The following is a 14,338-nucleotide window of genomic DNA, read 5'->3' on the forward strand; positions in this document are numbered from 1 at the left end:
CATATTCATAAATACCCCCAAAATGGAAACAACCTAAATGTCCATTAAATTGAAATGGATAGACAGGTTCCACACAATGATTAAAAGGTCTGACATTCTAATGAATATTTGCTATTTTTTTGCCGAGTACCTAAATGCATTTCTGTTTCTGAACCAGAGGCGTTAGTTATCACCTCTACAGACACTCTCACAGGTAGTTCTTGACCACGCTGTTCTGCTAAATAAAGTGCTTTGCTAATGCTTTGCCATATATATAGATAAAGAGATAGATTGATATGATGACTTAATTGACTCAAGCAAAAGAAAGCAATACACAGACATTTATTTTATTAAACTTCTGTTAATAATTGGGAGAATATGAGGTAAGCAAAGGATTGTCTACAAACAGGGGTCCAACTGCTGCATCATAGTCCTTTACAATATGCATACACAGAGAGATAAGCTTACCAAACCAGGGGAGACACCAACATACCTGGCCCACCCCTGGCCAGAGTCCCAATTGGATGTAATATGTATGTGTTTATACACCCACACACATATCTAGTTAGTGGACCTTTGTTAATAATTGAAAGAACATAAAATAAGCAAAGGATTGTTTATAAACAGGGGTCCAACTGCCATATCACAATACCTCATGGTATACATACAGATATAAGCTCATCAAACTGTGTGATACACCAACTTACCTTGCCTATCTCCAGCCAGAATCCCAATTGAATACAATATAAATATATATATATATATATATACACACACACACACACACACACATGCATATCTAGTTTAACAAATCTATACTGACAATTAGTGTGAGAAAGAAGAATAACATAACCAGTCAAAAGATTAAATCAATATTGAACTGAGTCACAAAATGACAGAAAAGTAAAACAAACTCACCGGCAACTAGCTCACGGCTGGGAAGCTCCGAATCAGCACACAGTAATGAGGTTTGATTAGAAACAACACCCTTGCAGAGCCCCCTCTCCCAGCGTGGAACTTCAACTGGTCTGACCAGGCACTGTCCCTTTTATTGATCACATAATCAATGAGCTTGATACTATAGATGCCAACTTGCAACAACTTTGTCAAATCCCAAGGAAGTGGCCAGCCTCCTCAGTTAGGAACACAAACACTCCCTGGGTAGTACATTCCAAGGCTTATGTGTCAGTCCCTGAGGAAGTAGCCATCTTTCCCAGAGAGGACAACAATACTTCCCAGAATGCACCCTATCAGTTCTTATTTGTTACAAAACATCCCTAATGTACCACTGTTCTAGTTCTCATCACTCCTCCTGAAATATGAAAAGTGCTGACGGGCAAGGCATTGGTTTGCTGATTAGCAAAGCTTCCTTCATGATGTTTCACTTTTAGGTTTGAACACTAAATTTTTCCCCAGTGCACATGCAAACTAGCTATATCCAACCAGATGTCTCCATTTGGGTATGTGAACTTTTTTTTTTAGGAAGTACTGGGGAATGAACCTGGAACCTTGTGCATGGGAAGCAGATGCTCAGCCACTGAGTCACACCCACTTCCCATGGGTATATGAATTTTGAGGTAATAAGCAAATGCCTTGTCATTTAGAACTTACTCCCAAGGTGTCCTAGCGAATGCCCAGAAGCACTGGCATCACTTATGGCATCTTAAGTACATCATTCATTTGGCCAATTTTTTTTTTTTTTTTGGTACGGAAAGCTTCACTAATTTGTGTGTTATCCTTGTGCAGAGGCCATGCTAATCTTCTCTGTATTGTTCCAGTTTTATGTATGTGCTGTTAAACTGAGCACTGATTCTTTTCTATTGCCCTTTGTTGCTGTCAATTTCAGTTAAGTCTCCAGCAATAAGCAGTTATAACTCTAAGCAGCTGTTAAAGAGATTTTAATGGAAGGATTATTTAAATCTTGTGGGCAAATGTAATGGATTGTGAAGTAACTAGCCAATAAGTACCAAGAGTATGAAGCCATTGTTAATCCTAGAATGCAAGAGAAAGAATCTTTTTGAATCCTACAAAATCTCTAGTTGTTGGAGAGATACTGTCTGAAAGCATCTGTGACCTAAGGTAAAGAGCACAGTCATGGTCAAGCCCCAAGAGCAAGTTGATTAAATACCTCAGCCACTTTCTCTACTTGTCTACATACCACTTGTCCTGGTCCACATACCATTCGTCAACCTCAACTAGAAGCCACACTGGAATGATATCCTGGAGATTTTAGTGTGTTTATCCTCCTGGCATACACACTCCTGGAGAGTTTATCCTCCTGGCATACAGAGTTGGAGAGAAGGAGAATTGTGGAAAGTATTTCTGGAAGATTTGAACCTACTGGGTAAGTCAATATTTTACTGCAACTCAGCAGAATATGAAATATGTGTTCCTTTATGCAGTTTAATGTAGTTTAATTCCAATTTCCATGTTAATTAGCCAGAGTAAGTTTCTATTTCAACAACCAAGAAACAGGAGTATTGTATGTGCCAAATGTTATTAAAATAATTGCAGACAACACTAGGCTTACCCTTATGCCTCCTAAGAGATGTTGCTTATCCATACATTCTCATGCCACTTCTGAGTTCATCTGTGATGGAGTTCGTATTGATGCTGACAGCATCCCACTTCCAGTGTTTGTATCTTTCTGATTTTTCTCATTCCATGTGCAGGGTAGACCAGAGGTGCCAGCAACTCCAAACCACTGGGTGATAGGAAGTAACAGATAAATATTTCAATTTTCCCACCTCCTCACATCCTTACACGCATGGATTTAGTAATGTATACTCTTGTCAGTGATCTTTTCATTAAGGTATAAATACTTGTAACTTTTGCTTACCTGTCAAATTTCTTCTTCTCCCTCATTTAAACTACATTTGCTTCTCAAATAAATTACCATACTCAAGTCGTTTCTCAGGTTCTGTCTTGGGGGAATCAAAACCAAGAGAGATTGGTACTACAAGTAGATCTAGAGTTCAGACCTTCAGAATGACTTTTAAAATTGAACCACTTCCAGTCAGATGGCAACAAGGACTCTACTGTAGATATTAAGTGTTTTGGTGATAGCCCAAGGCATTCTGTGACATGATAATTACTAAATCTCTCACCTGTGGTAGATTGTCATAAAGCAAGGGAAAAAAGAGGATGTCTTGGTTTATGTAGTATCTCAAGCACTTGAAAGAGATGGTAGTTTCGAAATTCCAAAATCAATGGTAAGGGCAAAATAAATGAGAGGCCAATATACATGAGTAAGTAATAGGACTTTGCTTGGCTTACATGCCAAAAAATACCAAAAACTACAAAGTTAAGGCAAATGTCAGCTTACATAATTGCAAATCATGAACTTTGGCTTAGTATCCAGACTGAGCCAATTTTCAGACACATAGCTGACAAGGAGAAACCAGTTTCCTTTGTGTACTGGGACAGTTAGGTACACACCTAGAGGCCATCTCCTTACCCTCCCCTTCCCCCTCTTTTTCTAATGTGTTCAGATGTTGCAGTAGTTTTCCATTCCTCAGCTTGGGGCTGATCTTAGGTCTAATGGAGCTCCCTGACTATATCTTAAATCTGAATCTGGGATCAAGCAATTCCAGCTGTTTCTAAGGGTGGGAACTCTCAGTGGCTGCGCCCACCGCCCCCCCCCCCTTGAATTGTCTAAATACTCCAACCCTCCAGAAGCACAGATTTCTCTTCTCTCTTAAATGATGTGGGGCACAGGAAACTGACAACAATCTACCCTGACATGGAGTTCCAGGGAGGGGAGTATAAGTAATAAAATGATCTTTTGCAAAAATTTCTGTTCTCCCTGAACCTGTGTTTCCATAACACACCAAACTTGCTCCACACCCTGTGGCAGTACAACATATACATACAGTAAGTAAAACGATCCTAATACTTCCTCCCAAGAGCCCCACTACTATTTATTAGATTAGCTCTATAATGGAAAAACAATTATTCAGACATTTCAAGGATCGTAGATTTTAAGTTCAGAGCAGACCCAGAAGTAAAGGAAACTGAAATGCTATTTTAGCACATTAGTTATATAGGGATCATAAAAATTTTTTAAAAATTAAAAAGTAACCTGGTCCAAGTCCATCTTACAAGGGGTCCACTGTGTACATGGACCCATCCTTGGGTTATTTCCTTAGTGGCTGAGCGATAATTGGTAGTGGATCATGGGGCAGTTACATTGGTTTCTTAATGTGGGGAAAGAATCAATCTGATGGGAATTAATTGGAGGCCCATGGAGCTATCCATATTCAGCCACAGCTTCGGTAGGAAAGGAGAATTTATTACTCATAAATTCTTTAAAGATGCCCGGCTTTTATTCCAGATCATATACCCAATCAATTCATCAGTATGGCTGTTACCAAAACACTAAATGATTTACGTTGAGTGACAGTGGACTATACTAAATTTACTTGAGTATCAGCTTCAACTTTTGCTGTTGTATCAAACATGGTATCTTTTCATGCCACCTCTGGCATTTAGTGATTATATTTATTTGGCAACTCTCTTTTTTTCCATCATCTTCAGGAAAGTCAAATAAGAAAGTTCACATCCAACAAGGGAAAATAGCTCCCCTGATCTCTATCTCAATATATTATATGAAGGAACCATGGCCATGTCGATATTCTGTAAAATATTATGGATCTCCACTTTATTAATGGCGACTTGCTAATCAGGAAGTGGCAAGTATCTGAATGCCCTCTTAAGATATACACATGGGTGATAAAACATCCCATGGGTATCAAGGCCCTGCTACATTGGCAGAAATTGTCAGAGCCTAGTGATGTGAGACATCCTGTCTAAGTTAAAATACATGGTATTCCATTTTATGTATCCTGCCATTAAGAAAGAGAGACAGAGATTAGTGACATTTTTTAAATTTTAGAGGCAGTGTATAAAACACTCGGAAATATTGCTCTAAGCTCCAAGTCACTTTTCCATATTTAATAAGTCCCAGAATAAAAGAAGAGTCAAAAGCAGGGCTAGCTCTGGTGAAAGCTGTCATTCTACTCTGGCCACATGATGCTGGAGACAAAATTATGCTAGAGGTACTCAAGGTAGATAAAGTTGCTTTGTCAGTCCTCTGAAAGCATCCAGTAGGTGAATCTTAGTGCAGAACATAATGGTTCCAGAATAAGACCATGCTTCTGCAACTGTGAGGTACTCAGCTTTGGATAAACTTTTGGTGTTTTTCAAGACTGCATAGATTTTGAATGTTGGCCATGAAATATTAAGTAAGTATAAAATCAGATTGCCAATTATGAGTTGAGCATTGTCAGATTCTATAAGACATAAGAAGATAGAGACAGTCATCCTTCATAAAATGGAAATTATACATTTCAGGATTTTTTGAAGCAGACACAATGAAGGAAAAACTCAGACAGTTCACAAATTACTTGGTTTGACATGTTGTTAACAGCTGAATGTGCACTGCTGCCACATTGAAGCACCATTCAGTGGTGATCCTGAGAGACAAGCTGAGGGGTAAATCCCTACGTGCTATAGGCTGCCCACTTATCAGCGATGTAAGGAAGAAGTTCTGATGAAAGGCTTACATCAATACTTAGGTGAGGGCCAATGATTTGACTGCTTGTCAGTGGCTTCAGAGGAACAATGTTGGATGATTTGACCCATGAAGCTGGGGAAGATATAGATAAATGGCTATACAGGAGTATGTACAAAGTGTGAGGATCTGTGTTACCATGACCATGCCCACCGAAAGCATCCACTGCAGTGGAGGCACTGAAAAACCGTGTGAACAGCATGATCCTTCTGATGAATGGTAGCCAGTCTCTGTTCTATGCTAGTCCAGTGTTTGAAAAATAATCCCATACACAAGGTTTTGAAACTATTTGAAAAACAAATAATCATCTTAAAGGACCTTATAAGAATATTAAAGAATACGTTGTGAATATAATAAAGATGAAATGTCTTATAACCTTTAAAAAAGAAAATAGCCCCATACATAGAATAACCATGGTGATATAAATACAAATATAAATTAGATCTAGGTTCAGCCACATGTGCTCTCTCTCACTAAGGCTGATTTTATAAAGCATCACTGCTAAATGTCTGGACCATCTGTTTCAGTGACAAAGACTGATTCCTTAAAAAGGTATCATTCATTTAGGACACATTAGGACATTCATTAGAAAATTCTGGCAGGTTGATTATATCAGACAGGTTTCATTCTGGAGGAGGCAGAAATTTATCCTTACTGGCATTGATACTTATTTCAAATGTGGAATTGCTTTTCTTGTTCTTGGTAACTAGTACTTTTGAAAAACTATTATCTGAGGACTGATGGAATTCTTGGTAAAACAATATGAGGTCTTATATAACTTCCCTGTAGAACAAAGGACCTATTTTATGGTAAGAAGATACAGCATTAATTGCATTGAACCATGGGATCCAGTAATACTATATAAATTGCATCACCTGCCAGCCTATAAAGCAATGGGGTATTCTTTTAGAGCATCAACTAAAACACCAGAATTGGGAAGACATGGTATGTGGTTGGAATAATGTGACTGAGGTAATTTGTATATATATATGGAAGGAACAGGTATTATATATCTTACTGAGATATCAATAGCTAGACTGCCTGCACTTTAGAATCAAGGACTGGTACTATGATTGACTCCTATTTTCATCACTCTCAGTGATTATTTACAGAAACTGTGATTCCCATTCTCTCTAGTTTATAGGAATAAGAGATCCTGGTCCCCATTGAGAGATGGGGATGGGGGCAGATTCCCTCCACTGAAGTAACATTATGAATGCTTCCAGGTTCTAGTAGATCACATCATCAGGATAAAGTGTTACTCTACCACAGTGAATTGGCCAGCATATAATGATGTGGTAGGGATGTACATAATAGAGTCAGGGAAGAGTAAGTTTGCAAGTCAAAGAATTTACTGAAGTGCCTCTAGTACCTGATGACAAAAATCAACTGAGTGTTACAGCGGCCATGAGAAAACAAGAATTCAGTAACCAATCATTCAGCACTCTCTGGGTGAATGTCTGCACTCCTGGGATGATTAGCAAACCACCCAAATGAAGTGTTAGGCAAGGGTGGGAGTAATAGTTGATAGAAAAGGGGGATGAATAGTAACTACAGCCTTGGTAGTCATTGCAACAGCAGTGATTCTAGTTTTTGGATTTAGTCTCCAGTGTCAATTCATTTTTAGAGATTATGCTAGGTACCACTTTAAGGGCATCTGTAACTGAGTGGGTTCAGTGCAAGACGTGGGCAGATGTGATTAGTATAATGGATGGACTGTAAATGCACTGGATGTGCTGCCCCATATCATCTTGACCGTCTTTAAGCCCAGATAAAGGTGCGGGAGAAGCTCCCATGCACCATGCAGCTTTCACTTCAAGTACCTAAGTATCTCTCCTTCTCCAACTGAGGGCTGCCTGCAGGTCCACTATTAAGGAAACTAGTCCTGGAATGCCTGAGATTTAATGCTGCCATAGGCAATGCTCAACTGGTGATGGACAGAGTCCGAGGATAAATATTCAATCTTCTCATCTCTCTTCAAAATAATTATGTGGTATATTCCACAAAGTTTCTTATTAAATTGGCTTTTATCATGTATTCTCTCTTTTCTTTGTCATTTCCTTCCACTCCCTCCCTTGTACATGGATAGATTCGTGCAAATCTAGCTGTAGCATAGCCCTTGTGTCAGGTCTCCTCCTGAAAAAATGAAATAACACAACAATAGTTCTGTAGAAAATATTATAGAACTGCATTAAGTATTTGGCTTGCATTTTAGAAGGGTATATACGTGTATGTATGTGCATGCATGCATGTCATAAACAGAGTATCAGCCATTGATTTTGCTTTCTTATCTGCAATTCAAATGTCTCATGTCAGAACTCCCCAAAATAGTAAATGGAAGATGAATGTTCAAAGTTCCATTCAACTACACATGGGATTAATCCCTCAGTAATGCTCATAGTAAACTTACTGCAACATTTCGTCTTTTCACATAAAAATAGTAATCCCTCTTACTTTGGGAACATGATGTTAAAATGGCTGCTTTTCATTTTAGCCCATCCTTAAGGAGGGATAGCAAATTACCTACTAAGACCAAGTTCTCATCTCTCAAAAATAGAACAAATTTAAAGACAACTCCATTGCTTGAATAAGCATCCCTCCAAGGATATGTAAATGGATAAAATAAGATTATGAATGGTCTTTCCCATATAAATGTTATTGTTTTCTAGTATTCCATTGTTTTATCATCAGGGAAATATAACAGTTAATTGAAGTATAGAGAAATGATTTTGGTAGGAAATTATTATATTAGAATTAAGAGTAAAAAATCTGTATTGCTTTTATATATAAATATTATTATGTAATAATCATATGTATATGTAGAAATACTATGTTTTGTTTTTCAAAAAAATGTGAAAAAACCTGGGATTTATGTTATATAGTTAAATGTAAAGAAAGTATTTCTAATCCTCCTACAAATGCGTGTTGGTGGTTCCTGTCATTGGACACATAAGAATTGGAGGCAAAGAGATGTGGACTTGGAGAATTCTGGAGCCAGCTTGCTCCCCACAGGATCAAGATCACCCTTTCTCACACAGAAAATAAAATGAAAAATAAAAATAATAAAAATCTAAAAAAATAAAGTATTTCTAATTTTATATCCATGAAGTAGGAGAAAAATAGAAATTCTTTTAAATTATCTTGAGGAAAGCAAAGTTCGGGAAGGAATTAATCTGAGAGATTAGAATGTTTACATTACTGGGACAGTGGGGATTATTTATAGATTTCAATATTTTCTGAATTTTCTCAATGAATGCCAAGTAATCAAGGCAATATCTAAAGTATAATTAAAAACATTTAAAAAAATATTGTCAATCTGTGTAAACTTCAAAGTATATTTAATGTTTTTACCAATTTCAAGGTGAACATAATTGAAGTTCTATTTAATATTTAAGCTAATTATTTGAAATTCAAGCAATTATTTTCCTAATCTGCAACTTAAGCAAACTGTGTACTGTGTCCTGGATGTTCCCCCTATTTTACATCCTGTATCCCTGTAGTGATTTGAAACTATATGCACCCTAGAACAACTCGTTCTTAACTCATACATTCCTGCGGGTATAAATCCATGTAAGTCAGATCTTTTGATGAGGCTATTTCATTTAATGTGTGACCCATCTCATTTAAGATGGACTTAATCCTATTACTGGAGTCCTTTATAAATGAAATGAATATAGAGAGGAAGCAGTGGATGCAAGAAAGTTGAAGACAACAAAACCCAGGAGTGAAGGGAGAGACCAGCAGGTGCTGCCATGTGCCTTATTATATGGTAAAGGAGGCAAGGATTCCTGGCAGCCAGTCTTTGGAAGAAAATTGCCTTAATGATGCCTTGATTTGGACATTTTCTTGGCCTAAAACTGTAAGGTAATAAAGTCCCCTTGTTCAAGCTGACCCATTTCACAGTATTTGCTTGGACAGCCTAGGATATTAAAACAATCCCTTATTGGAGTGCTGTCCAATAGGACTTTCTGCAATGATGGAAATGTTCTAAGATCTGTTCATTTAATATGGTCACTAGTATATGTGACCATTGTCCTCTTGAAATGTGACTAATGGGACTTTAAAAAATTTTAATTAATTGAAATGTACATTTAAATGACCAACTGTGACTAATGTCTACCATTATGGGCAGCATAGTTTTAAACCATTTAAAATAAGAGGTTCAAATAATATTATAACTTTGTATGACAATGAGAGTTAGAATTAGAAAAGTGGAAGCTGATAAGTTCTTAAATATGAAAATATCATGAACCCAGAAAATACTAAGATTATTTTACTGCCACACTTTCAGTTTCAGTTTCATGATTTTTCTGATGTATTTCATCAGCAGTTTTGAAAGGAATAGAATTACTTAATGACTATTAAGTTTGGAGTGTATGAATATGGGTTTGACTTTTATGTTTTGTGGTTGGAAGATCAACTAGAGTTTGATTCACAGTAAAACTTAATGTACCTTTGTGAATGAATGCAACCATGTTTCTTAATTGAATACATTAAGATTTGAACTATTTTATTGAGCTAATGAAAAGGCTAATATTAAGTTAGGCAATATGTCATTGTATTCTTAGAGGAAGTGAATGAATAATCTAGTTTATTATTGAGCACTTTAGAACAAGAACACATGTATTACAAGGTAAATTGGTCATTATCATTGATTAAAATGAGCTAGCAAGTTTTACCTCTATGTGTGAATGTTCAGTTCTCCAAAATAAATCCAATACATGGAAGGGTTTTCCTTTCTGTATATATCACCTATAAATATGAAAAATTTTATACATTTTAATATGATTAATCCTTTAATCCAAGATATCAGAGTACAATGATTTTTTCTATTACATTTCTAAAGTAAATAGAAGCATCTTATCATATTATTACAAAAGTGAAAGAATCAAGCATCCTATTGGAGTAATGTTATCTTATTTAAACATTTATTTATTTTTATTTATTTAATTCTCTCCCTTTAATTTGCACTCCCTGTCTGCTTATCTCTCTCTCTTTTATTAAAGAAGGCACCGGGAACCGAATCCAGGGCTTTCTATGTAGGAGGGAAGCACCAAATCACTTGAGCCACCTGTACTCCCTATTTGTTTTGTCTCTCATTGTGTTTCCTTGCTGTATCTCTTGGTTGTGTCATCTCACTGAGTTATCTTATTGCATCAGCTTGCTGATTCAGCCTGTCATGCCAGCTCACTGTCTTTCTTGTCTTCTTTGGGAAGCACTGGGAACCAAACCAGGGACCTCCCATATAGTAGGTGGAAGCCCAACTGCTTGAACTACATCTGCTTTCCTGGGGTAATGTTTTAATTTCCCAGGTCATAGGACTAGAATTAGCCATATGCTAAGAAGTTTTTATTCTAGCCCCTGTTTTTTGTAACATTAAGTAAATCGCTGAAACTATATTGAAAAAAGTTTGAAAGAATGTTATTGAAAGATAATTAAATTAACTTTAACCTAAGGTTTCACATGAGCTATGTACATATGTTGAAAAAATTGCAACAGTATATTTGCTTTCTTATTTATGACATAAGAATGTACCAATTCAGTTCCCTTGCTTTTGTGCAATGCTCTGTCTTTTGAATAAATTAATTGCTTTAGAACCACTAATCAATCACAGGTAATTTTTTGTCCATGAATGGTTATGATGAAGTGACTATATTTTTTGATGTTTGAGTATCAACATTTTAAAAATCTTCAACACTCTTTTTTCCTTCTGTCCCACATCAGAGAAAACTAAGAAAATCTGGGTGTATCCTCCTTTGGCATTGGTGGGAGATTAAACCAGTCAAGTCTCTGCTCCTGTGTGGGAACCTTCACCCCGATCCTTAATCTTAACCATGGCTTAATCAGCCACTCTTCTTTCCCTGTTCTCCAAACCATTTTTGGACGTGTTTGGGAGCCATGCTGCTTTCTCAAGAAAGCCTCCTTATATTAGTGATAAGCCTTTCTATATAGCATCATTTCTTCATTTTTGCACCCAATTTTTGAATGGAATTTTGCTCATTGTGACAACTACTGACTTAGTGATCCAAGGTTCTAGCTAATGACCAACAATTCTCAGTCCTTTTTCCCTGCTCTGGCTTACTAATTGGCTCTGCTCCCTCCTGGAAGAATGCACGTAGAGCTGTTCTCTTTCAGGAAGACTTGTACTTTGAGCTGTGCTGTTTTATGCTGCATTTTTAAAGTTCTTCAGAATCCCTGTTATAGATTTTACCAACCTAAGCCAGGATTTCAATAATTGTCATTTAGACATAAGAGCAGGGGAATGGGGCCATGCTTAAAGTGGCCCTGGTTTGTGTGTCTTGGCACAGACCTATCTGTATGTCTGAGGTTGTGTTGTGTTGTGTGTCTCAGTTCGAGCATATGCTATCACTGATATTAGGTTCAACAGAACAACTTTTACCTTGTGACCATGGTATATGTATCTCAACCAGATGTTGGCCATCACTCTACAATGAATTCAGGGGAAAGACTTATAACCTGTGCAATATATGGGCCTATTGGGATCAGGTAGTCACTTGTATGGAGGAAAAAGAGTTATTATTTGAATTATTTGGATTACATTCCTAAAAGGAGAAGGCACAAATTACCTTATGAAATGCTTTTGTTCTTGCTATTTCTATTCCTTCTTTCACCAAACACAATCCTGATCTTGAAGGTTATAAGGAAAAATACCCATGACTTTCCCATGGTACAGTCACAGGATCAATTCAACCATTTCCACAGGAGGGTGAAGGTATTTTTGCCATGATTGAGGCTTTCTGTGGGAAAATAAAGTACATTTAATGATAAGCAAGTTAACAGTGAGAAAGAAAAAACGATGAAAGACAGAAGAAGGGAAGTAAGGAAGGGAGGGAGGGAAGGAAAGAAAAGAACAGTAAGACAGAGTGAGAGGAAGATAAAAGAAAGGAAGGAGGTAAGGAGAAACCTGGATATAGGGAAAGGAGATATCAATCTGAAACATGGATCCACAATTTGATGCTGCTGGAAATCCAAAATTTACTGAAAGAATTTATACCACAACCAGATAAAATGGTGATGCTTGCTTGGCTTTTTCATCTCTAAAACATAGGTTTTGATCTAACTTTAAGATCTGCTTCAGCATAACAACTGGCAAATAAAACTTCATGGCTTAATCAGTACTGGGGTCCAAATTATATTTATACTTGTAGATCCCATAAAATTTAGACAAGGTTTTCCAGTGATCTTAGGGGAATGACTGGACATAAAATAAAGGACACATAGGTATGCCTCACCTTAGCTATTGGAACTATTGCTTTGATTAAATTTCCCATCACCATAGCACCTATTATAAGAAAATATTCTGTAGAGTATGTAGACATTCTTACCCTAGAATAATAAATTAAAATTAAGTCCTTGGCATTTGCAAATTGACTGACAAAATGGATCCTATGCCTAGTTAAATAAGTTAATATAGTCTAGTATCAATTAAATTGGGGATTTAAGGATTGAATCCTATCAGAGATTTATTCAAAGAAGGCACTATTATTCCCTCTACTTCCCCATTTACAGCCCAATCTGGTATGTCTTGAACTTGGAATGAATGAATGGTGCTTCACAATGGATTACCGCAAAACAGCCCACGCTTTAAAGGCCTGATAACCAATATTATGGAAACTACTGATTCCATCTAATCAACAACTAGTAAATATTTTGCTCTTATAGATTTGTGAATGGATTCTTTTTAGTGCCTATTTCAACAGCCTCTCAGATGAAGAATATCAGTATACTTCTGCTCATATACCCATGGGGTACCCCAACAATACTGATATTTTACACAGTCTTTGCATGCAAGATCTTAGCCACATGCAGCTTTCTTCAAGAGCACAGATATGACCTAACACTGATGACATCTTCCTCCAAGAAAATACATTTGTTACACTCATTCAGATAACTCAGATTATCACAAAAGTGGTCACAAAAAGGGAAGGGAATTGCCACACCCACATAAAGCAAGTCCCTACACCGTTCTTAAATTCCTGAAAATTATTTAGTATACTGTGGTATACTTTGTCAACCCTAACACTGTCAAGAAACGGCTATTGACCTTCTCAATGCCCATAATAAAACAAGAACAACATTTTTTAGGATTTTTTGAATGGGACTCCTCCAATAAAGACTCTAGAATCTGACCAAATTGCAATAAAACAGGCATTACTGTTAGTGACCCCAAGACTCCTTATCAAAGAGGCTGCAGATACATCGTCTCATGCCTCCTAGAATCACTGGTCCATAAGTTTGTGGCCATAAATTCCTATGTGATTCTGATGCAAGAAACTTCCCTCCTCAGCAATATACATTATGCTGTTAGATTGGCAATTGTTGACTAAATAAAGGTCCTTTCTGGAAACAGAGATCTAGGGCCTGTGATAGTCAGTTTCCATACCCAGATACCCACTATGCCTTTAGACGTGGAAACAGCAGCTTATAAGCTCAGAGTAACTATGGGAGCAACTTTGATACACCAGGAAAATACACCTGGGATCTCATGCATATTTCATCCCATTTATCCAGTTTGTTGAAAGATGTTAAGTGCTAGAGGAGGTAACCCGTCTTATGTACTCACTGGTTACATGGTGATCCCTTTGAGATCAACTGAGTGAATAACACAGGCAGACTGAATACATTATAGAGAGCATCATCATCACATTGGATGGACCTCAGTGGAAAGACACTCCTTTCCAACTCTTAACCAGGACATCCTGATTAAGAATGTGTTGCAAGGGTCAGCACAATTGTCTAAACTTCAGACATTCCTTTTAGCACTAA

At 37.0% G+C, this 14,338-nt stretch overlaps 2 non-coding genes across 2 annotated transcripts; one reads left to right on the forward strand and one right to left on the reverse strand.

The window, feature by feature from the left end:
* Positions 1-1,680: 1,680 nt before the first annotated feature.
* LOC111763659 (U6 spliceosomal RNA) lies at positions 1,681-1,786 on the reverse strand. The gene has a single exon (XR_002796533.1). It is a non-coding gene; the product is annotated as a U6 spliceosomal RNA (small nuclear RNA).
* A 6,672-nt stretch (positions 1,787-8,458) lies between these two features.
* Positions 8,459-8,589, forward strand: LOC111763904 (small nucleolar RNA SNORA38). The gene has a single exon (XR_002796685.1). It is a non-coding gene; the product is annotated as a small nucleolar RNA SNORA38 (small nucleolar RNA).
* Positions 8,590-14,338: the final 5,749 nt, after the last annotated feature.

Source organism: Dasypus novemcinctus, chromosome 2 (genome assembly GCF_030445035.2).
Source record: "Dasypus novemcinctus isolate mDasNov1 chromosome 2, mDasNov1.1.hap2, whole genome shotgun sequence".
In the NCBI taxonomy this organism is placed as follows: domain Eukaryota; kingdom Metazoa; phylum Chordata; class Mammalia; order Cingulata; family Dasypodidae; genus Dasypus; species Dasypus novemcinctus.